The following is a 24,388-nucleotide window of genomic DNA, read 5'->3' as shown; positions in this document are numbered from 1 at the left end:
TTTCCTTTGCATCTTTATGTAGTTTTCAGAGAAGCACAGGCTGAGAGCAGACAGGGGCATCAAAACATCCCCCTTTCCAAGCAGCTCTGCACCAGGTGTTAACAAAAACTGTACCGGACACTGCACATTCTCTGTGCTATTAATTAGAATGAATAGGGCATTCTTAGGCCTTTAGCCCTGATTGACAATGGTTTTCTAATCCTATTGTTTATTTATTCTGTTTATATTCCAAGTCCAGTCAATTTCATAACAGGCTGCCATGGTCTAGGCCTTCTGTACAGAAGTAGAAGAAGAAGAAAGTAGATGAATTTGGACTTCTTAAAAAACCATTTTTAGTGGTTTCATAGAATCACAGAATTAAGAGTTGGAAGAGACATGTTGGTTCTCTGACATTTAGAGCAGTAATGAAAAAGCAAATTTTTAAAGCATTGTTAGCAAAACTTTGGTAAATGTGTCCTTTTTATAGTCACTTTTCAGGCTAAAATTGTGTTTTAAGACCTAAATACCTTTGGCAAATTCAATTAACTATTCTTGTTCAAAACACTGCTGTGCAGATGTCCCATGTGTCATAAATTGTATTTTATTTCAGAAACAGAGGCTCCATTTTCTTCTTCTAATGCTAGGTATACAATGGACCAAAACAGATACGTGGCATATGCACAAATAACACAAATTCTAAATCCCTAACTGTTATGTCACATAATTCTAAATAATAATAATAAAAAACAGATTTGGGCAACATGAATGTTTTCCTGAGAACTCCCATTAACATATCTTCTCAGGAGTAGGCCCCAATGTTCAAGGTGATTTACTACCAGGTAAATGTATATATACCTGCAGTCTCAATGTTCTAAACCTTGAACATAAACCAATAGCTATCTAGTATGATCATTAAAAAAACAACCAACCCCACACATTGTGTTTATCCCACCTTCCATCCAAGGATTTTGGGACAACGTTCGCAGTCTAAATTGGCTAAAAGTGAACTGCATGGATATATGAATCCTGGTCTCTTGGTCACAGTCTAGCATGATGTCCAATATACCACATAAATTTTTATCCACATCAGCTTTAATTTTTTTTCCCCATTTCAGTTTTGGGTACAATCCACCTAAAGTTCATTTAAAGCCCAATTTATTTCATTGATATAACATTCAGCATATCCATAGTCCTTCCACTGAACTAAAATGTTTAATTTTGGGTGGAAATAGGCATTCTGTTTTTCAGTATGGATTTTCATTTGACATTATGAATTAAAACTTAAATCTTTTTTTTAAAAAAATATTCCTTAGAGTACACATTATGTGTAAATCTTGAATCCTGAGAACATGCATATATACTGTCAACAAGCTTGAGTAAGCTGGGCTGAAGTCAGATCTTGTCATACTGTGTTTTGCACCACAATCCTATGCATGTCTATTCAGAAGTCCCATTACTTTTATTGGCCTTAATGGGATTTGATGCTGGCTGGGAGGTGAAACCAGAACAACTTCTAAAATGTGTTATCAAATACCACGTCTTACTCAAATCTAATAACTGGAAGCAGGATGTCCCCCCCCCCCGCCATATAGTTATATATAGCAGGATATAAACTACCTAAGGACTCTTTAGAGCACCTCCTCTCAGGAATGTTGAGTTATTCGTCGAAAATTTATTCATTGTGGATAATTACTTCCATAATAAGAAAGCCAGATTATCCAGATTCTCATTCTTAACCCTTGTAGTGCAAAAGTCTAATGATTAAGATTTTATCTCTCTCCTATGCAAGGTCCTGACATTTGGTATGTGAATTTTCACTAAAGCTCCCAAGCTAAAATCACTTGTCCCCATGTGAATAATCTGTAAATGTTAAGTATGAGCTCTTCCTTTTTGCTCCTAATAATGTGTAGACCCTCGCAACTTATATATCTTCAAATTTTGTTTCAAAGCCCTGGTAGAATATGCCATAAGGGTAATTAACAAAGTTAGAGATGCTGAATATTTTACCTATTCAGTTGTCAGGCTTCAGGAAATCTGACCCCCCTTCCTCATGGCAGGCTGCCAGTAATGGAAAAACAAGAAGCCAAGGTATTTTATCCAATATTCACAGAGAGAAATGTAGGATGCCATCTCTAGGATAATGGCGTTACTCTGAGTAAAGTCTCACCCCCTCTGTCTCTCCTATTATATGCCATCCCTACGTTGGCTGATCTGTGCTTTCGGCCTCTGATGAGCTTTCTGTTCTCCTACTTTCAAGGCCCGCCAGGTCCTAGGAGAAGGGGGGCCTGGAATGCTTTCTAATGATAACATGTCAGACAGCTGCTCTGGCTCCGCTGCTTCCCCCTCCTCTTCTTCCATTATCTCCCAGCTTTGCCCCTCTTCTGTCTTTGAGTCACAACCTTCTGTAAACCACCATTGTAAATCTATACTGTCCTCCTCTTCTCAGGAAGGTCCTTCTCCACTGTCCAAACACTGACATCAGTGTAACAAATTTGGTACTTTGAATGTCAAAGAGAGGTATCATAACTATGACCCTATCCCAATAAAATGTTCAATACTATTGTAGTGTGAAACCTAGTCTTTGAGAGCGGTGAAAGACTTCAGGGATTCCAGTGCTTACCCAGGGTCCTGTTTCTTTGGAATAGAGACTTGTGGTGTAAAAATAGTTTTATTTGCACAGCCTGAGCATAAGATGGTAGGACTCACAGCATTATTCTCCAAAACATCATTGTTTCACATTAGGTTTCTATGGCAGTCCCTCTGGTTTCAGCAGAAAGAACAAGTTCAGCCTCTGTGTTTTCCAGCTGCCAGTTCCAGACCAAACTAAGACAAAATGCTAACTCCTGGGCAATTGCTCTTGTACCCACAAGATGAAATAGCCTCTAGCCAGTAGAGGTGGGGAGGCCTATTGCCACTCCTGGAAAAGCATCACCAGTTGTTCCCTTGGTGAAGCAAATGCAGTTGACCAGTTCTTTAGACATGTAAATGGGTGCCTAACAGACTTGGCCAGGTCCATTACCTTAACAAAGAGACTGGTTTGACCTCTTAAGCATTTCTTCTGTTACAGATTACAAAGACATCATCCAAACCAACCCCACAATCCTACTCATTTTTTAAAAAGAATGTATTGAAAAGCATAATAGAAAAGAAATGTATAAAATATTAAGAGTCTAGAAGACAGCAGTGACTGTGCCATGTTAAATCAGTACTGCTTCATTCTACCTTTTCTTTTCTTACTTTTCTTTAGATTCATATTAACAGCTGCAGCTCCAGTGTATTGAATGCAGCAAAATTGACCACTGCAAAAATCCACATCCATATTGTAGAACAGCGAGAAGACACAATTAAAACAGAAACAGAAAAACAATTATGCCAGATACTAATGCAAGTTGCTAGGATGGTATTATCTTTTGTAACCATATCCCCGTTCATAGTGTTTTAGAAACTAGACTCAATTATAATCCTGTATGGTCTTACTTGGGAATAAGCCGAATGAACTTAGTAGAACTTATTTCTGAGTAAACATGTACAGTTTGCAGTGTTGTCGGGTGAAACGGTGCTTATAATAATAAAAATAGTAATTTATTATTTATCTGACTGGGTTGCCCCAGCCACTCTGAGTGGCTCCCAACAAAAAAAAAAGCAAAAATACAATACAACATCACACACTAAAAACTTCTCTGTGTAATGAATATGGACCAGCATCACTGCCAAAATTATTTGCACCTGTGAGTTGGAATCCTAACTACCTTAATGTCAGCAGTAATCAGAAGGGAGTGTTTTTCAGCGGAGTGATTGCTCTTGCAATATCACCAGCTCTGTAAAACCGAAAATATAAACATGCAGACACTAAGTGGTTTCTCTTCCTCAATGTCCTTCAGTGCCACTTACTGCTCCTCTGTTCCAGCAAATATCTAGTATGTTTAGTTTTTATTTGCTTACATTGTCTCTCTTTATACCAAATATACCAGCTTTTATTGGCCTAGAATGACTTGGGATGTGGTCATAAACAGCAAGCAGGGAATGCATGTTGCCTTCCTACTTTCTTTATTTACACCTTTTGCCAAAATAAACCAACAAGTCTTTCTCAGGAATCACAACCAAGGAACAGAAATTTCCTAGAACACGAATCAAGTGCCTGGACAAAGAACAAAAGAACAGACCACTGTTTTAACATTACATTACCATCTCCATGTTGACATATACAATCAGTGCTTTCTTTGGTTTTTTCCCCAGGGGGGCGGGTACTCAAGGGCACGCAGTACTGGCACCTCTTTTTGTTGTTGTTGTTGTTGTTAAGTGTGACACTCACTGTAACAACTTGATGGTGAGTACCGGCACCTATTATTTGTAGAAAAAAGAGCACTGTATACAATTATGGAGTAGGGTTCCATAAAATGATCCAGAATCATAAGCTCATTTCTGCTTGATATCCAGATAGACCAAATACTCCAGGGATCCTGTGGAAGTTTGCCAGTGTCTGGTTCAGAAATGAGCTTTTGGGATTCTTAAGAGACTAGACCTATACACCCCAATTTTACTTATGGTGATGAGGAAGATGCTACAACAGACTTTGGCTGTTAGTCTGTCCCGAAACTTTATGTTCTGGTGGATATGTTAAACATATTTGCTGCAATTCTCCCTAATGATAAATGAGGGGCCTACTGTCCCTGAACATTGATGGGTAAGATTGTTGTGACACTTTATAAAGAGAATGATGCAAAAGCACTGGCAAGTTCCATAATGCTTCACTCAAATATACATATCCATCTTGATTCTTGAGTCTTGGAGGAATGTGATCATATTTTGCACAGCTCCAATAACCACTGCTTTGAGGTCTGTGGCGTTTGGTATTGCCCAGATGTCTGACATCACACTTCATAATACTCAGAAGAGACAGGAGGGTTTACAAGTACTTAGCTGCAGACTGAAGCCGAACATTTCATCTTGCAGGAAAGGTTGGAAAGGAATTGTGCCAAGTGCCTAAATTAAATATCATTTTGCTTTATAGTTCTGCTGGAAACCTCCACTGGCTCCATTAGGATTGTTTCTGATGACTACACCCAAGAGAGAAAAAAGATCAGAAGCATGCCCAAGGACTGTAATGAGAGCTGTTGCAGTGAAAACTGCTAGAAAAGTAAGGAATAGTAGAACGTATTTTTGATCATAGCATTTCAAAAGCTGTAACTCTATTAAAGCAGAAGACAGGGATAGTGCCTTGCTTTGCACTTTTCCAGAATTTGAGCCTGTAGTGAGTTCAGCTTAGAGTTTAAGCCTTAGATATGGGCAGGGTATAAATAAAATAACAGCAACAATCTGAATTGCATCTGGCTCAAAAATGAACCTTTAGAGTCTTGAAAGGCCACCATAAAGGAGCTGTTGTTGTTTTTTTAAGGTAAAGACCCCTGGAAGGATAAGTCCGCTCAAAGGTGACTATGGGGTGTGGCGCTCATCTCGCTTTTCAGGCTGAGGGAGCTGGTGTTTGTCCACAGACAGCTTTCCGGGTCATGTGGCCAGCATGACTAAACCACTTCTGGCGCAATGGAACACCGTGATGGAAACCAGAGTGCATGGAAATGCCGTTTACCTTCCTGCTGCAGCAGTACCTATTTATCTACTTGCACTGGCGTGCTTTTGAATTGCTAGGTTGGCAGGAGCTGGGACAGAGTAATGGGAGCTCACCCTACGTGGGGCTGCACCCTACGTGCACTCTACGTGGGGCTACCTTTGAAGGTGACTCGGAAACTACAACTAATCCAGAATGCGGCAGCTAGACTGGTGACTGGGAGCGGCCGCCGAGACCATATAACACCGGTCTTGAAAGACCTACATTGGCTCCCAGTACGTTTCCGAGCACAATTCAAAGTGTTGGTGCTGACCTTTAAAGCCCTAAACGGCCTCGGTCCAGTATACCTGAAGGAGCGTCTCCACCCCCATCATTCTGCCCGGACGCTGAGGTCTAGCGCCGAGGGCCTTCTGGCGGTTCCCTCACTGCGAGAAGTAAAGCTACAGGGAACCAGGCAGAGGGCCTTCTCGGTAGTGGCGCCCGCCCTGTGGAATGCCCTTCCAGCAGATGTCAAAGCGATTAACAACTACCTGACTTTTAGAAGACATCTTAAGGCAGCCCTGTTCAGGGAAGTTTTTAACGTGTGATATTTTATTGTATTTTTGCTTTCTATGGAAGCCGCCCAGAGTGGCTGGGGAGGCCCAGCCAGATGGGCGGGGTATAAATAATAAATTATTATTATTATTATTATTATTATTATTATTATTACCCTGTCACTGGGATTCGAACCTCCAACCTTCTGATCAGCAAGCCCAAGAGGCTCAGCGGTTTAGACCACAGCACCACCTGCGTTTTAGGTCTGTGTTAGGTTTTAACCACCTGTTATGTTTTAAGGATGCAGTCACATGGCAGTTTATTCCATTTCATTACTTTCCATAATTGTTAAGTTCCATATTATATTTGAGCTTTCATACAATATAAAATTGATTTCTGGAACTATATGTGGGATATATAGTTCAAGTTTAGTGCTCACGTCTGTGTTATTTGCTTTTTTTTTGGGGGGGGGGTGTTTACAAATAATATGGAAATGGGTGCAAAACCTGTGCTGTATTCCAATATAGTTTCATTATTTTGCACCCTCTTCCTTGCTCACATGCCTTTTTCATTCATTACTTAAGATGATGAGCACTTTGGGGATTGTGGTACGTTTGATACCTGTTGGTCAACTGCTGTGACCTACCTAACTTCAATAGAAATAATGGTCTCAGATACGTATGTTTTTATGCTTTCAGTATCCACATCACTTCTTGAGTCACTTTTTGAATTCTAATCAGATTTTCCTAAATATATTAAGTCTGCGATTTGTTCCAGTTCCATAAAGCTGGATTAACTAACTTGTTAAAAAGTTGTGTATGCAAATAAGATGTTATCTAAGTTTATAACAAACAGTATATGTAATTGTGTCAGGCTGATATTATCAAGAGGGCAAACATACTTATAAACTCCCCTGGATTCCCATGAGATATATAAAAAAAATGGCTTGATGGCAGAACTAGAATACCACACATTATTAATTCACTAAATGTATTTAGAATTGGGAATCCATTTACTTTGCAGTTATATTCCTATTATAAATAGAAAAAAAAGTTAAAACCTATTACTTGCTTTGAAATTACATATTCTTTTTTAATTTCCTGCTATATGTAGCAATATTTGAAGCCAACTCTTCTGCAAAGTAAACAAATATGTATTAATATTCCATATAACATTTATTATCTAATCAGCCAGAATAGAGGGTTAGTATTCTTCTCATAAGGCATGCATCACAGGTAAAAGCTTTCAGTCTGCAACTAGAGTGAACTGTTTTTCTTTAATTCTGACTGCTGATGTTGCATAAACACTGGTTTTCAAATTGACGAGATAGAAAACATATATAGCTACGGGTTAGGACAGAGCTAAAACTAATCAGTTTAGTAGTGGCAACCCAAAATTTTCATATGCATTTTGCAAACTGCTTCTTTGGTGGATCAGTAGAATATGGAACCTTCTCCTGAATCAGGGATCTAGGGAAGCAGTCTGCTATCCAATCCATGCCAGCCATTCCCATCCAAAGAAAGCTGATTGGCTTGAGGGCGGGGCATATAAGAAACAGCACACCAAGGGAAGGAAGCCACCTAGGCCAAAGGGAAGGAAGTGTTGGGATGCGTCCAAGGAAACGGAGGCAATTGCCAGGCCCCCAGCTGGCTCCAGCCCACCGGCCGGCAGCCGGGCAAACTCCAGTCCTTGGAACAGCATGAATCTGCGAACCAGAGCTTCAGAAACCATTAGAAGCTGGGCGCGCAAGCCAGCAAAAATAAGAATTCTTTGCAACAGAAAGGCAGAGAGAGGCTGTGTAAAGCGTATTTACAGGCATTTTATTCTGCATCAGGACAAAGGAAAAACATGTCTGCTCCCCTTTGTGTCTAAGCGAAAAGCATAAGCAAATGGTAATCACAAATGGAAGTTCCCAGCAAGCTGTGCTGTGCTGGAGTCTAAACAGGCATGTGACACACAACAATCATGCCTGTTCCTTTTAAGGTGGAACGGGACATCAATATCCTAACAAGATGTACCCACACTTTTTCTACACACCTCTGAACTAGGCAGAAAAGTGCCTTTGCCAGAGCATGGTTAATTTATCATATCCACCGAGACAGATTTAGGGGTGTTCGAATGGTGCACATGCACTGGGTGCCAAGCTGAGGGGGTGCCTTTTAAATGAGGCACCGTTAGCATTTCCCCAGTTTTGGGAGGGAGAAAGGAGAGCTCTAGGACCCTGCCAGAACCTTACACCTCCTTCCCAAACTTGATTGCCTCATTATCTGGCTTTGGAAAGGTTGCATGAAGGGTAGGGGCCCCCAAATTTTGGCCTCACACCAGGACACCTTAGTACCTAAGTTCACTGTTGATAAGCATGCAAGCAAGCAAGCAGACATCTGAGACAAGGATGCCAAAGTAAATCAGTATCTATATTCATAGGCTTCCCTAGACCCTGGAATCCTGCTTATACAGGATTCCAGGAGCAGTGGAATCTACATAAGTGCAGTTTGTGTAATCACGGCTGCCCCTCCACACAACTGACACAAGAATGGGGCTAGTTTGGGGGTCAAATCCCACCACCTGCCCTTCCCTATTAAAAAATAAATAACAATAGAAAGAAAATGGTTAAGAAGAGAAGGGCATGGTAACCACCACGTCTGGACCAAATGCCAGCAATTAAAAACAAATAATGCAAGGATAGAAAAACTACAAGAAGAGCCTCATAACATGACAGGTGAACAAATGAAATGCCCTGAATCTGCTTTCTAGTGGTTTGTAAGCAAACTATTTCTGGACTAAACACTCAGAGGTAGAATCTGGTCTTGTTGAATATTGCTGAATTTTTGCCAACTGCGCATCAAAAGTGTATACTAGAGAATATATACTGTATATAAGATATACTGTGTGTGTGTGTGTGTGTGTGTGTGTGTGTGTGTGTGTGTGTGAGGTTATTAACGTATGCTGCTTCTAATCCTTAATTGCAGGTCTTAGAAGTATATATCTGTTTCCCACCCCCACTCCCGTAACCAAAGGACTTGATGTACCTAGGTTTTGGGATGCTGCTGTTGTTTTACAACAACAAAGCATGTCACAGTTCAGCAACTGCATCATAACCATTGACCTTAAAATTACACCTTAAGTTCATGTATGTGTAGGTATTCCAAGGAATATTAAAGGGAATGGAAAATGACTCACTCACTTTAATGACTTTTGGATCATTTATAAGCAACATGTGTTCTCTCTTCTATTAGTAGTCAATACTGATGGAAATGGGCTGTAATGCAGCTTGTGCTCAAGATATAAAGTCAGGGCTGTACTCTTTGTGTAAGGAACAGAATGACTGGACATGTGGACAGTATTGTAGAAACAATTAAAATTCTTGAAATTTTCACCTGCATGTCTGCAGTAGCCATGAGGTCTAGTAAATTCAATTCCCAATTAGCCAGAGAGTGTCTATTTCAGTTTCTCATTTTTATATTTGTACGTTCACTTTTCCACATTTGCACATCAGTTTGTGGGTTTATTTTTTTCAAAAAAAATTAAGTAATCCTCGTGAAAGTTCATTATTATGAATTTATCCTAATTTCTGAATGCAATTTCCCCTACTATGCATATTTTGGCAAAACAATTCCCCCTAATATAATGCACTTTATATATGCATTATGCATCCTTTACCCTAGTATATGCATTTATGTACACATTACTTGGCAGACTTGGCTGGAGAAATGCATTACAAAATTCAGAGAAGTGGGAATTTTGAAGAATTTATGTGCTTTGGTTGGAATATTGTAGCAAAAAGATAGATTTAAATGTGAAATTATTTATTCTCCCCTGCATTTCTAGTGACCACACACCCCTTGAATCTTGACATTCTATATAATTTAGCACATACGGTATATAAGCCTACCCTTTGCATTTACAACCATCTATGCTATCACATTTCACTTTATTTGCACTATCTCAAAGTAACTATATATAAGATAATCCTTTGGATGGCAAGTTGTAAAGAAAAACAGTAATTTAAGTTAGGAATTATTCATACGGCAAGAAAGGTATTCCACATTCTCTGCATGAGAGAAATGAATATGCCTTCCCTCATTGCAAGAAGTGAGGTTACAGGGAAACAGGCAAAGGGCCTTCTTGGTAGTCACATCCGCCCTGCAGAAGGCCCTCCCATCAGATCTCGAAGAGATAAATAATTATACCACCTTTTGTAGACAACTGAAGACAGCCCTATATCAGGACACTTCAATGTGTGATGTTCTTCCATATATTATGCTAGAAGCCACCCAGAATGGCTGGGGCAACAGAGTCAGATGGGCTGGGTACAAGCTGTCATCATCATCATCACCATCATCATCATCACCACCATCATCATCCAAATGGCAAGTTTTCATTTGTACTGTTTGGAAATAGTTATGGGCTAGTCCAGGCATAGGCAAACTTGGCTCTCTAGATGTTTTGGGACTACAGCTCCCATCATCCCTGACCACTGGTCCTGTTAGCTAAGGATGATAGGAGTTGTAGTCCCAAAACATCTAGAGGGCCAAGTTTGCCAATGCCTGGATTAGGCTGTACAGTGTTTTCAAAATCTTGCAAAAAGATTAAATAAAACAGAAAATTGTTCAAGGACATTTTTGAGACACAGCACCTAACAATATGGTTCGGAGTGACCGTCTTTCTCTGATAGTAAACATCAGATAAGACATGCCCCAGAGTTAGAGTAACAGAACCTGGGATTACTTCATAATGATCTATATGGATTCTGAGAGCAATAAAATTGGCCTCCAAGCATTCTTTGATGCTACAAATGGAGGATAAGGATTGTCTGGGAGAAGAGAACACATGGAAAGTAGAGCAGACTACAGCATGGAAGAAAAATAAGATAATCCATTCATTACCTGCTACAGTTTAACAACTGAATTGACTGTGCTCATTTGACAAAAAAATAAAGTCAGGAAAAACAAATCTCTGTGGAGCTTTGTGCTAAAGGAGGGGCTGCTTTGCCCCCCACTTGCCTGCTGCAGTAAACATTCTTTATCAACGACTTGGATGATGGACTCAAGGGCATCCTGATCAAATTTGCAGATGACACCAAACTGGGAGGGGTGGCTAACACCCCAGAGGACAGGATCACACTTCAAAACGACCTTGACAGATTAGAGAACTGGGCCAAAACAAACAAGATGAATTTTAACAGGGAGAAATGTAAAGTATTGCACTTGGGCAAAAAAAATGAGAGGCACAAATACAAGATGGGTGACACCTGGCTTGAGAGCAGTACATGTGAAAAGGATCTAGGAGTCTTGGTTGACCACAAACTTGACATGAGCCAACAGTGTGACGCGGCAGCTAAAAAAGCCAATGCAATTCTGGGCTGCATCAATAGGAGTATAGCATCTAGATCAAGGGAAGTAATAGTGCCACTGTATTCTGCTCTGGTCAGACCTCACCTGGAGTACTGTGTCCAGTTCTGGGCACCACAGTTCAAGAAGGACACTGACAAACTGGAACGTGTCCAGAGGAGGGCAACCAAAATGGTCAAAGGCCTGGAAACGATGCCTTATGAGGAACGGCTAAGGGAGCTGGGCATGTTTAGCCTGGAGAAGAGGAGGTTAAGGGGTGATATGATAGCCATGTTCAAATATATAAAAGGATGTCACATAGAGGAGGGAGAAAGGTTGTTTTCTGCTGCTCCAGAGAAGCGGACACGGAGCAATGGATCCAAACTACAAGAAAAAAGATTCCACCTAAACATTAGGAAGAACTTCCTGACAGTAAGAGCTGTTCGACAGTGGAATTTGCTGCCAAGGAGTGTGGTGGAGTCTCCTTCTTTGGAGGTCTTTAAGCAGAGGCTTGACAACCATATGTCAGGAGTGCTCTGATGGTGTTTCCTGCTTGGCAGGGGGTTGGACTCGATGGCCCTTGTGGTCTCTTCCAACTCTATGATTCTAAGTGGTAAGCTCACATACGTGTGGGCAGGTTGTGGCAGCTTTACGAGGAGGCCTGCCCCTGTTGGGAGGGTATGAGAATGCATAGTTTCATGGGTGGGTGTGGCCTTGAACTCTGCTACTCCATGCAACAGGCTCCATTCTGGCAGCGCTGGTGGGAATTTGCCAACCTTCCCAAGCTGAAACATAAAACTGGCTTGTACTGTTACAGCAAATACACCTCAGGGAAAAGGAATAGGTACATATTGCTCTGGAATGATAATCACCCTGTAGGATTCCTGTGGAATCTTTTCACCTCCCCCTTAGCGTAGGTAAGTACTGTATTTTTCCGGGTAAAACACACCCTCGTGTATAAGACGCCCTCTATTTTTGGGGGCTCCAAATTAAGAAAATGGGGGGAGATTGCCCAGAGTTGTTGACCGCTGACAATTTCCGGATTGTGGAAGCAACCAATCCCTTGTCCCCACTATGCACTACCTGTGTATAAGCCGAGCCCAAATTTTGAGCATATTTAAAAAATAAAAAATACTAGTCTTATACACGGAGAAGTACAGTATGTCATTTGGGTTAAGGGTGGGTGGAGAGTTTGAGGTCTGCTCTTCTGCTTCCTTTGTGAGGTTTTGGCATGCATAACTGTGGCAATTCTGATTGGATAGGACTATTGGCAATTTTGCTCCACCCTCCACCATAAAAAAGGTACATAATCTAAAAATATACACACATATACCATTTATCTTTTGGTGAAGGCATGAGCAAACTAGATGTCAGAGGGTCTTGAAAAGAGGGTTGTTGACAAAAGAGATTTTGGAGAAAACCTACTCAAGTATGTCTAGAACTCAGAAGAAGCCCTTAAGTGTATATGAAACTATATACTAATTGTCTTAGCGCCAAAAGTTCATTATTTAATTGCTAAAGCTTTATAATATATTCAATATGATTAGCTTTTTCAAAATCAAATGAGCAAGATCAATGTGGTGGGATCTGAATGGAGTAAGTGACTTTATAGAGTAACTGCAGACCTAATTAAAATATTAGCATTGCATACAAGACCACACACAAAGATTTCAGTATCAGAACAAGAAAGTGGCGCAGATACTCTCCCACACTACATACAGTAATTAGGAACAGATACGCTAACAAGAACAGTCATCACATACTCCAGTAAAGGCATCCAAAATAATGATCCCCCAGTTCAGATACATTTTGCAAACAGAAAAAAAGGGAGAGAGGGAGCTCAAGATAAGATGTCTTCAACATCTCTTTCATTTTATTAATTGCTTGTTTATTAGTTATTGGTATTACAGGATATTTGCTCTAATATCATCTAGTATGTTCCTGTGGTAAGGGACACGGGTGGCGCTGTGGGTTAAACCACAGAGCCTAGGACTTGCCAATCCGAAGGTCGGTGGTTCGAATCCCCGCGAGGGGGTGAGCTCCCGTTGCTCGGTCCCTGCTCCTGCCAACCTAGCAGTTCAAAAGCACGTCAAAGTGCAAGTAGATAAATAGGTACTGCTCTGGCGGGAAGGTAAACGGCGTTTCTGTGTGCTGCTCTGGTTCGCCAGAAGCAGCTTAGTCATGCTGGCCACATGACCCGGAAGCTGTACGCTGGCTCCCTCGGCCACTAAAGCGAGATGAGCGCCGCAACCCCAGTCGGTCATGACTGGACCTAATGGTCAGGGGTCCCTTTACCTTTACCTATGTTCCTGTGGTAGTTTTTCTTCTGCTCTTACACTCCAAGATACTTAAAACAGCATTTTTTACTTGCCATCTGTAGATCCTCGTCAGAATGCCCATGCTATCATTACTAGAATGACGAACGCTTAAAAGCAGTGAAATTAGACTGTCCAAATGCACCGGATTTGAATTGGATGGCACATTAATAATGTAAGTGAACCACAATAGTATTCTTCAATGAGTTCAAGATGTTAGACCATATGTTTACAGCCACGGGCTGTGCTTGTAACATAGCTCAACTTTCAGCCAACAGGGCTGCCATACCACAAACCTAATCTGAACCATAAGGCTGGGTAGCTGATGTATTTGAGGGTGTCAAAAGACAAAAAACTGGATATATCTCTCCATCTCTGCTTAAACCTTTGAGACATTTGAATAAGAATCAATTTAAAACACATGCTAGAAATAAAAGAGCTGACTTTGCACACTGGTTAAAGAAAAAAGCCCAAGAACAGACATCTGAGCATCCATACCTTCGTGATTACATAGGCAACTTTCAGTTAAGAGCCCACATTGTACAGTATATATATATTACATGTCAGTTTCATTTCCACACTTCTTTAAAACAATGTGCCAGCCTACATTTGTGGAGCTGTGGGCATTCATTAAGATATTCTGGAAAAAGATGCAGCCCTGTCATCTCCTCCCCAATGACCTTTTGTACTTTGACCCACTTTCCTGAGGATGGAGCTTGCTGAATTACATTAGCCCGGGTTATTTGCTTTGCGAGCAGAGTGGGAGAAACAATGAGTTGGAATCAAAGAGGCAGAAGTGGAAGAGTTTCTAGGGACTGACGAGTCGGTCTATTTCTGGTTTCTCATCACTTTTGCATGTGTTCACTCATAAATCCTTTCTATCGTGTTCCTACTTTAATCCACTTTTTAAAAAAATAGTATGAAACTTTGCATTTAAATACATCTCTAGATGCATACCATGTTCTTAAATGTACTTATCTCTAAAAGTGGACATTTCTAAGTGTATTTTCTCCTGATCCACTCATTAGCTCAAAAAGTGTGAATCAGGTTAGTTCATATTAGAATTCACATGATTAAATTCAAGTATCCGAGATAGCCTGGCGTGCTCTGGCCCATGGGGTCATGAAGAGTCGGACACGACTAAATGACTAAACAACATCTTGAGAACTCAGCCTTTAGCACAATTCCACAAATGTGTATGTGTGAGCGGAAGACTTTGTGCAACAAGCATCTGCAGTTGTGTAATCCCTTTACATAATTGTGACAAGCTACACAAATTCCTGTTGGAAACTGTCATGCCCACCAAATGTTAGTAGACAATTCCCATAAACCCTTGCCATTTGCCATTCTAGCTAGGGCTGAATGGGACTGGGGGTCCAACAACATCTGAAGGGTGCCACAGTGACCACCCATGTCCTAAAGTCTACCTTGAAAATTATTTTGGAATTATTTTGGAATTTGATAAGCAGCTTGTCATATTCGCAATACAATAACACACACCTGTGATGACATTGAAAATGAGATTATGGTCAAAATTAGAAGTACAGGGATTTAATCCTTTTGTGAATATTTCTAATAGTATTTTGACTAGCAATTTTCATTCTTGTCTTTTGAAGGATCTTCTTACTACTGGCAATTTGCATATATATTCTGGCACTTTTCAATAAAAATGATAATTTCTATATGGCTTTCTGCTCTGAACAGCTTTGAAAACGCTTGTTGACATACTTTCATTTCCTGAAGAACTCAGGGGCCTAAATCCCTCGCCACTGGTCACTTTACAATATACAGAATTACCTCTTTGTTACTGCGGCATAATTTATTAATATGTAAATGTAAGTAGATGGAGGGTAAAGGAGAGCAATTTGAAGGACTCTGTCCTCAAGCAGCAAGTCAGGGATTGTTTTCCTCTTCCTGTTACTCAGATAGAGGATCAACAATGGTCAGGCTGTCTGACAATGCTTCCTTTACTCGGATAAGGCTATTTTGGATCACAGGAACAGAGGAAGCTGTCTTTTACCAAGGCAGCTCTGTTGGTACCTTTAGCTCAGTATTTTCTATGCCAGGGTTTCCCAAACTTGGGACTCCAGCTGTTGTTGGACTACAATTCCCATCATCCCTAGCTAGCAGGACCAATGGTCAGGGATGATGGCCTGGGGAGAAAACAGTAAAGACCTGATGAAGAGAGCACAGCAGAGGTTATATTTTTTGAGAATCCTCCGGAAAAATAATCTCTCAAAGGACCTGTTGATGGTATTTTACCACTGTACTGCTGAGAGTCTATTAACTTATGGTCTGTGTGTGTGGTTTGGGAGCTGCACAGTCAGGGGAAAACCAACGCTGTCCAGGGTTGTAAAGACTGCGGAGAGAATAACTGGGTGCACTCTTCCCACCTTGGATCAAATCTATGCTTCCAGGTGTCATAAGAAAGCTGCAGAAATAGTGCAGGATAGTGCGTACCCTAGAAATGATCTCTTTCAGCTTCTGCCTTCTGGAAGAAGGTACAGGGTTATAGAGACTAGGACTAGCCGCCTGAAAAACAGTTTCTATCCAAATGTGATTTTGGTTTTAAAGGCAGTGTAAGGTAGTCTCTGTGGGAGTATACTGTATTTAATTATGGGGTATCAGAGTTTTTAAGTGGTTAACCAGGCTGGGATAGCAGGCTTGCTGGTTTTTGAATGTCTGATGTAGATTTTTTCAATTTCGTTGTTCTGTATGGGACAATGACAATAAAGATTATGATAAAAAAATAATGATGATAGGAACTGTGGTACCAAAACAAGTTTGGGAACCCCAAGTCTACAATGACTGGCAGCTGGTCTCTGGGATTTCAAGTCTCTCCCAGTCCTACCTGGAGATGCTGAGGATTCAGCATCTTGGTATCTCCTGAACATGAATCATAAGTTCCACCACTGAGCATAAGCCTTTCCCTGGGAGGACCCTGAGCACATTCATTCCCCTAATAAATAGTTTTTATTTATTTTAGATGCACATAACTACCATTAGTGTCAACCTGACCAGAACACTTCATGAACAACTGCCAGTATAGGAAAATATATTGGTGGGCCTTGAAAATATCTAAGCAGCTCTTGGGTGATATCTTCTCAGCATGCATACTAATGTGCTCTCTCTTCCCTTCCCTGCTTCCAGCCTCTAACCTATACATTAATGTCACTATATAGCGTGCCTTTGCTTATGCTTTAGTTGTCCTCATTCCACACTCTCTGTAAGGCATACTCAAGCAATTTTTGTTAATGGTTACCTGTCAAATAACTTCATACTGGCAGGGGAGTATATTCAGGGAGAAATAACAGGGTTCAATAAGTTCTTTCCCCAAATCAATAAATACTAGAAGTGCTGAAGAAACAATCAGTTGCGTAGACAAATGAGGAATGCCACCAAAGCAGAGGTTAGTGGCACAAATCAATACACAGAAATGCACATTTGGTTGGCATGCAATCCTTATGTCAACAGCCAGCCCAAAGTGTATATAATTCATAGAGGTGCTTCACTTAAATGCACAGCAGTTTCTTTAGCTCACTAGAAAATGAGGCAATGTGGCCAATCTGATATCTGACCATTTTTGATCTTTCCCAACCATATGTTTACGTCTCAAAATAAATGAGGAAAACACAGCAGCAGCATTGTGGGAGGAGGAGATTAACCCTTTTCCTTGCAGGTCGTTTTTTTGCAATCAAAACTGCGCTCAGCTTCTGCAGACCCCAGTATTTTCCACTATAGACAGTAAAGCAGGTGGCGGCGGAGGATTTTGGTATTAAAAATGGCTCTCAGGCAAAGGGTTAATCACACTTTAGGCACAACATCACTGCTGTGATTAAATTTTCAGCTCCACAAGCCTGCAATTCACACACACATGAAAACTGATCACGGAAATCCCAGTGTTACGTCCCAGTGTGCCTATTTGCAACTGGGACAGCTGGATGAAACCACTGTAAGGAAATAAAAAACCAGAAGGCAAGATCTCTTGGACTTGCTGAAGTACTCCAGTCACTTGGCAACTGTAGTTTTACAACACACATTACTATTTCCGATTCAGCCTTTTAAGATCAGCATGCCTGGCCCTTGGACCAATGTGTTTATTTAAAATGGGGATTTGTCTATGAAAAAGTTTTAGGAGTGTCTCTCCCTATGAAGCCTGCCCTTGTTTCAAAAGCTTTTTTAGAGGCTCTTCTTCATATTACATTGCTAGGTGAACATCGTTATGTGGCTCATTAGTTTATTAAAGGCCCTCGCACAACCAAGAGGAGCCCCAACATGACTCACAAACATAATAAAATGCAAAAATACAATAGATGATAGAAGAAAGCGTTGATCCAGAAAATCACCAAACAACGTAAAATGTTCACCCCTCACTTAACACAAGAATGAATGCAAAGTACAAAAATCAGTGACCCAAAGCCAGCTCAGTGGTGCTATGCAGATGCCTAGGAGAATACAATTACCTGGCACTGGAGAGATGATAAAGTCAGTGCTGGGCAAGATCCCATTGTGTGGCCTTTTCTATAGAATGGCATCCCTGGTGGCATTTTAAAATAGTAAGTTTCTATTTTAGCTTGTTCTGTCTCTTTCAACTGCCTTTAGGTTTTCAAATTATGATTTATGTGTTGTCTTTAATTTACTTCGCTTATTCTTTTTCTGTACTTTTGTACGCTGCCCTAATATATTTGTAGAGGTAGGTGCTCTTGAAGCATTTAAATAAGGAAATAAATAAGGTTTATCAAAGAGGGACTCTTCCAGTGCATAAGTTAGGTAACTTGGCCATTGTGCGTTTTCTCACCCCAGTGGTCCAATAACAACTTATACTTCATATAGAATCATAGCATTGTAGTGTTGTAAGGGAACCTGAGGATCATCTAGCCCAACCCCCTGCAGTGGAGGAATATGCAGGTGTCCTGTAAGGGGATTGAACCTATGGCCTTGGTGTCATTAGCACCATCCCAGTGGTAATACACAATGTTTTACATAAACTGGCCTGGGTATCCTTCTGGATCTAAAGGGAGAACAGGAAAAATGGCATTGGGCTGGATCTGTAGCCGAACCTCAGAGAGGATGCGGAGGAACCCTCCATATCAAAGTATCAGGGAACCTGAGGTCCAAATAAATATATTTGCAAGAAAAACAAATGTATATGTATCAAAAAATAGAATGGTTTGAATTCATAAAGCTTAATAAATAAGCTTCTTGGCTGTGATTAATGTATTCTTCAGAAGCATAGCAACTGGGAACCCCAGGTCCATGAGGAAGGATTCTGTCTGTATGTGCAGGCAGAGGCTAACGGGCCATAAATCTCCCCAAATGACCAACTGGAGGGGTAACCTGTATTTGAGGTGCCTCATATGGGGATCCTGATGAAGTAATCAGCCAGTGGATTTGGCCACGTGACCCAGAAAGCTGCCTGTGGACAAACACTGTCTCCCTCAGCCTGAAGCGAGATCAGTGCGGCACCCCATAGTCGCCTTTGACTGGACTTAACCATCCAGGGGTCCTTTACCTTTACTTTTTATAAGCAATGCTTAGGCCAAAGCCTACTGGCATCTGCAATCAATAATGTTGTGGCCATTCTGATCCCAAAAGGGGATTATTTATTGCTTCCTGTGCCCCTACCCCACATACCTCAGGATCGCTGCATCTGGGGTCACAATGGATAGTGCAAAAATACTGAAAAGAAAAGCATATTTGAGACCTGTCAGAAGCCAAAGATCAGTCACAGGTTGGATCTTTAAAAAGAAGGTGCTTATGCTGCCCAAAATGGAAGCAGAAACAGCTGGCTATCAAAATATAGCAAGAGTTTTGTTGAAGAAAGAAATACTGTATGTTGATAGGAAAGCTCCTGTATAAGATCCATGACAGACTGAGAAATACAAAGGGATATATATATATATATATATATATATATATATATATGAATGAAAGTAACAGAGTTAGTTTGAAAATCTACTCTCTCTGGCAGAAGCAGCTTCTATTGTTGGCCTCCACAGGACTATTCCAGGTGAGCAAAGCAGAATATTGTCAAACAAAGGAATGGGTTATTCTAAAGATAGGATGGAATAAAGTTTACAGTGGAGGGGAAACTGAGAGATGAATTGCAGCACATCATTAAAAAAGCTGGTGATTTTCTTTCTCTATAAACATGCATCAGATCTATTTTTGGGAAATATTATCTACTCTTATCCTTCTCAACCCCCCCTCCCCATTTATTGTTTGTGACAATAGTAATAAGATAATAGCTGCAAGATAGTGCACACGGTTGTTCTGCTCACAATGACATCTTTTTAAAATTTCTGCAGGTACTTGCTCTCCGTCTGTAGCTAGGGGGTGGATAAATCAAGTCTGTTTCCCATCAAAGTGACTTTCACAAGTGTACACTCGTAAGGCCATTCTGTTCTGTTTCCACATTAATCTGTTTTTATTTGAATCCACATTTAAATGTATTCTTGACAACTACATTCTATCATCTATCATCTATCTATATCTATCTATCATCTTTCTATCTATATCTATCTATCTATCTATCTATCATCTATCTATCTATCTATCATCTATCTATCTAGCTATCTATCTAGTGTTTTAAATTATTTTTTAAAGTTGAAAACTGCATTGGAACATTCAGGAACTGTGAAGACTGGTGGGTAACTAAGCTCTAAGCTGGACATTAGTCTGAGAGGAGCAGGTCAGGTGGGTTCATGATAGAATTCACAAATAATTCCAGAAGCATTCCTGCTTGTAGCTGGTGGACCATCCGACCTGCTCACCATGAATAGAACTTGCAGTTTTGCATATCGGGTATGCAAATCAGGTACACAACAATCGTAGGAGTGGCGTTTAGATATGAAAGAGTCAAGCCCCATATTATACTATATTTCTGCACTGTGATTTTATAGGTATATTAACAATTTTTTGTATACTTTTATACATTGTCCAAGTGATGATTACATTAGGAAACTTGGAGTGAATATGCATATATTATATGTATAATAATGTATATAATGTGATAAGTGTTCATATTTTTGGCAGAATCTGGTGGGGGGACTCATTTCCCATTGAAATGAAGGTGTGGGATGGAAATCTGAAGAAAATCTGTGCAGAGAAACTCAACTAAAATGTTGAGAAATCCCATCTCTGTGCTGCATGGCTTTCAATGGAATGTTAGTACATGAAATCCTGTAAACACTTACCTGGGAATACATATTAAGGAGGACTAAGTGAACATACATATGGTAGGTCTATATACATTGTGCAGGATCAGGCACAGTACTTTAAAGAAAACTGTTTTGCTTCAACACTATGGATTCCAAGCTGAAACTGTGCTATATTTAATTAAAACAGGCTTTTAAATATTTTTTTGTCTGTGGCAAGTTTGATAATATGTGGGAAAGCATGCTTATTACAACATTACAGCTAAGAGTTCTTTAAAAATTTAGTTGCACAGGTTGACACTTCAGTTTGCAGAAGTGCAATATTGATTTTGAAATGAATAGCGTAATATGAAGATTTGCTGAAGGGCAATTTTTTTTAACCAACTTCACAGCTGTCTCTGAGGATCTTTCTTTTTATGAAATTAAAACGAAACCTCACAGTAAAACCCTATGGCTCTGCCTAAGGGCAGAAACATTAAATATGTTTATGGTTTTGCATGGCTAGGTGTCATATATAGAATTGCTGCTTTTTGCTCTAATGAATAGCAAAGTTGCTTTAATATTTGGTGAGAAGCTGTCGTCGGATACATTTAAAAGGATCAATATAACCCAATCCATTGTATTTCCTCTGGCACTGCTGTGCAAAGAACAGGGGGAACTGCACACAAAATACCACATTTTGATTGACTGGATTGTTACTTGAACTGAAGACAAAGGCTGAGCTTGATTTCTTAGGTTCCTTACCAATGTTCATCCAAACACAAGCAACGAATATAAAACTGTTGGTTCCCACTGACATAATCAAAATACCATATGGATTGCTATTTTCTGCTCATATTTCGCACTTGCATTTCGCCCAATGGTCCCCCTACATTGCTCGTGTAAGGAGAGTGTTTCAAAAGATCACTTGGCATTTGGGTGAGTAATGATGGCCTGCAGAGATGAGAGCTCCTCACATGGCAAATTACTGGTGATGAATGGTTCAAAATGTGGAGTAAGCTATTCTGGAGAGCAACGCTAAATATGTGGTAACCCCTCATCTTCCTCAGTCCTTGGCTTGCAGACTGCTATGATAATGGCAGCTGGAGCCTTGGAAATATAGCAGAAATATCAGCGAATGTGCTTCATTGATGGCTCTCATCAGGACAGTTTGTTAGCAATGTGGGCCCAGCAGGAAAAGAGGAGAGAGAGAGAGAGAGAGGCAAAGTGGCAGGACTGCTGGGACATATATTGAAGTAGGAAGACATTCTGAAGTAGTCGCTAAAGAGGTAGTTAGGATGATTTTGAATCATTTGCCCAGAAAGATTTTTGGCAAAGCTGGGATATAAGAGATACTTTAGACTAATCCACTCAACCAGTAGGAATAATTATACGTGTACACAAACACACACACACCTCACAACCATATACAACTCTCAACAATCCTTTCCACTGGTCCTTGGCAGAGATGACAGAACTAATGCTGAAGAAACAGAACAAAGCATCCATAGATGCAGGAACAGAACTGAGTATCATGGGATCTTGGCTAGGGTTGGCTGAATTAGCCCATTCCTATTCCAAGTTCTTGGGACACGGGTGGCGCTGTGGGTTAAACCACAGAGCCTAGGACTTACCGATCAGAAGGTCAGCGGTTCAAATCCCCATGACGGGGTGAGCTCCCATTGCTTGGTCCCTGCTCCTGCCAACCTAGCAGTTCGAAAGCATATTAAAGTGCAAGTAGATAAATAGGTACCACTCCAGCGGGAAGGTAAGTGGCGTTTCCGTGCACTGCTCTGGTTCACCAGAAGCGTCTCAGTCATGCTGGCCACATGACCCAGAAAAACTGTCTGCGGACAAATGCCGGCTCCCTCGGCCTGTAAAGCGAGATGAGTGCCGCAACCCCAGAGTCGTCCATGACTGGACTTAACGGTCAGGGGTCCCTTTACCTAATATTTAACTGCTGTGCAAAAGAGAACACTTGTGAAACATACACAAGAATTAAAATGGTTACAAACGTTCCTGAAGAAAAAACACCAAGAAAGAGGCATGTGGTGGCAACATCCACCAATGTTCTTATTCTTGTTCTTCTCCATTCTGTACCCACATCCTGCTTGGACAATGTGCCACTGCAACTATTTCCAAAAATTGGTCTGTGGTGACAATATAAATTGTCCATGTGCATTCAGTGTGCAATGAAGCAGTCCTAGAACCACTTCACTCAGCTACCATAGCCATACCCCACACCAGAATCCCAAATCTCAGCATATTTTCAGGGTCATATGAATTGGCCATTCAAAGCAGAGGCTACAACTGTCTTGCTGTTTGCTTTTTCTATTTCAATACAGCTGACGAAAGACAGATGCACAGAACTGAAAATGTAAAATACAAGCATAAATTTTAATTGCACCACTGGAAGCACATGCATATGTGCAGTGTAAAATTTAATGAGTGCGCTAAGCGTTAGCAGAACATTCCACCACCTGCCTCCTGACAAATATTAAAGGCCTGTCCTATGAACTGTTTCCTAAAGGCACTGTGTTAAAAAAAACTAAAAAAAAACCCACACACAAACATTTTCAGATGAGAACCGTGCTCACTGAATTTTCCTTTTAGATGACAAAGTCCTATTCAAAAGCTTTGATCATATTTATTTGTACAAGAGTGACAGCCACTAAACAAAGTTCAGTTGTAGAGTCTTGACAAATCAAATGTGGTATATTTTTCAATGAGATTAAAAATATTTAAAAAGTTGCTGACTCAGTTACACATTTTTCTTAGTAGAGAGATAATTAAAACTTATCCATATGCAGTTCCTAAGCATAGAAGATTATGCCTTCTCTCTTCTATGTGAGAGGGAAAGCTCCTATGGCCCTCTCCTTTTGCCAAAAGCTGTGGGAATCTATGATGGAAGGCTGCCATGAGCATAGAGGCAGTGTGTTGTAGTGGTTAGAGTGTCAGAGTAGGACCTCAGAGTGACCAGGGTTCAAATCCCCCCCAAACAATGAAGCTCACTGCCTCTCAGCCTAACCTATCTCAATGGGTCATTGTGGGGATTCAATGAGGGTCAAACCATGCACATTACCTCAAGCTCTTTGGAGAAAAAGGTGAGGTATAAATGCAAAACAAAACAATGATGCACTAATAGTAGAAGAAAGAAAAGGCCAGAACTGCAGCATCACCATGAGGATTGAGGATAATAGTTGTTTTAGGGACCTATCTTTTCACTCTTCTTCTCTTCTTTGGTGATCACTTGTAAATAGGATTGTCTTCCATAAACACAGCTTTCACAGTGAGTCCATAAGTGACTGTGGAGGCCAGTTCTGGATCCACATGTCCTTCCACAGTGGGGACATTGGTTTCCCTGTGGGAGTTGATCACAGTGAGGGTTTGCCAAACATGCCTTCCTCTTTGCTCGTTTCTCCCTTTCATCCTGAGTTCAAGCGTCTTCAAAGCCCATGACACCTTTGGTAAAGGCTGTTCTCCAATTGGAGCTCTTGCAGTCCAGTGTTTCCCAGTTGTTGGTGTTTA

At 40.6% G+C, this 24,388-nt stretch overlaps 1 protein-coding gene across 25 annotated transcripts in view; it reads right to left on the bottom strand.

Annotated features, from left to right (window-relative positions):
• The window catches only part of PTPRD (protein tyrosine phosphatase receptor type D), a 1,166,566-nt gene that overhangs the window by 624,377 nt on the left and 517,801 nt on the right, over nucleotides 1–24,388 (bottom strand). The window lies entirely within an intron of this gene.

Source organism: Podarcis cretensis (assembly GCF_951804945.1).
Source record: "Podarcis cretensis genome assembly, chromosome: 17".
NCBI classification, from domain to species: domain Eukaryota; kingdom Metazoa; phylum Chordata; class Lepidosauria; order Squamata; family Lacertidae; genus Podarcis; species Podarcis cretensis.
The sequence above is the reverse complement of the archived record's forward strand: the minus strand, read 5'-3'. Positions and strand labels throughout refer to the sequence as shown.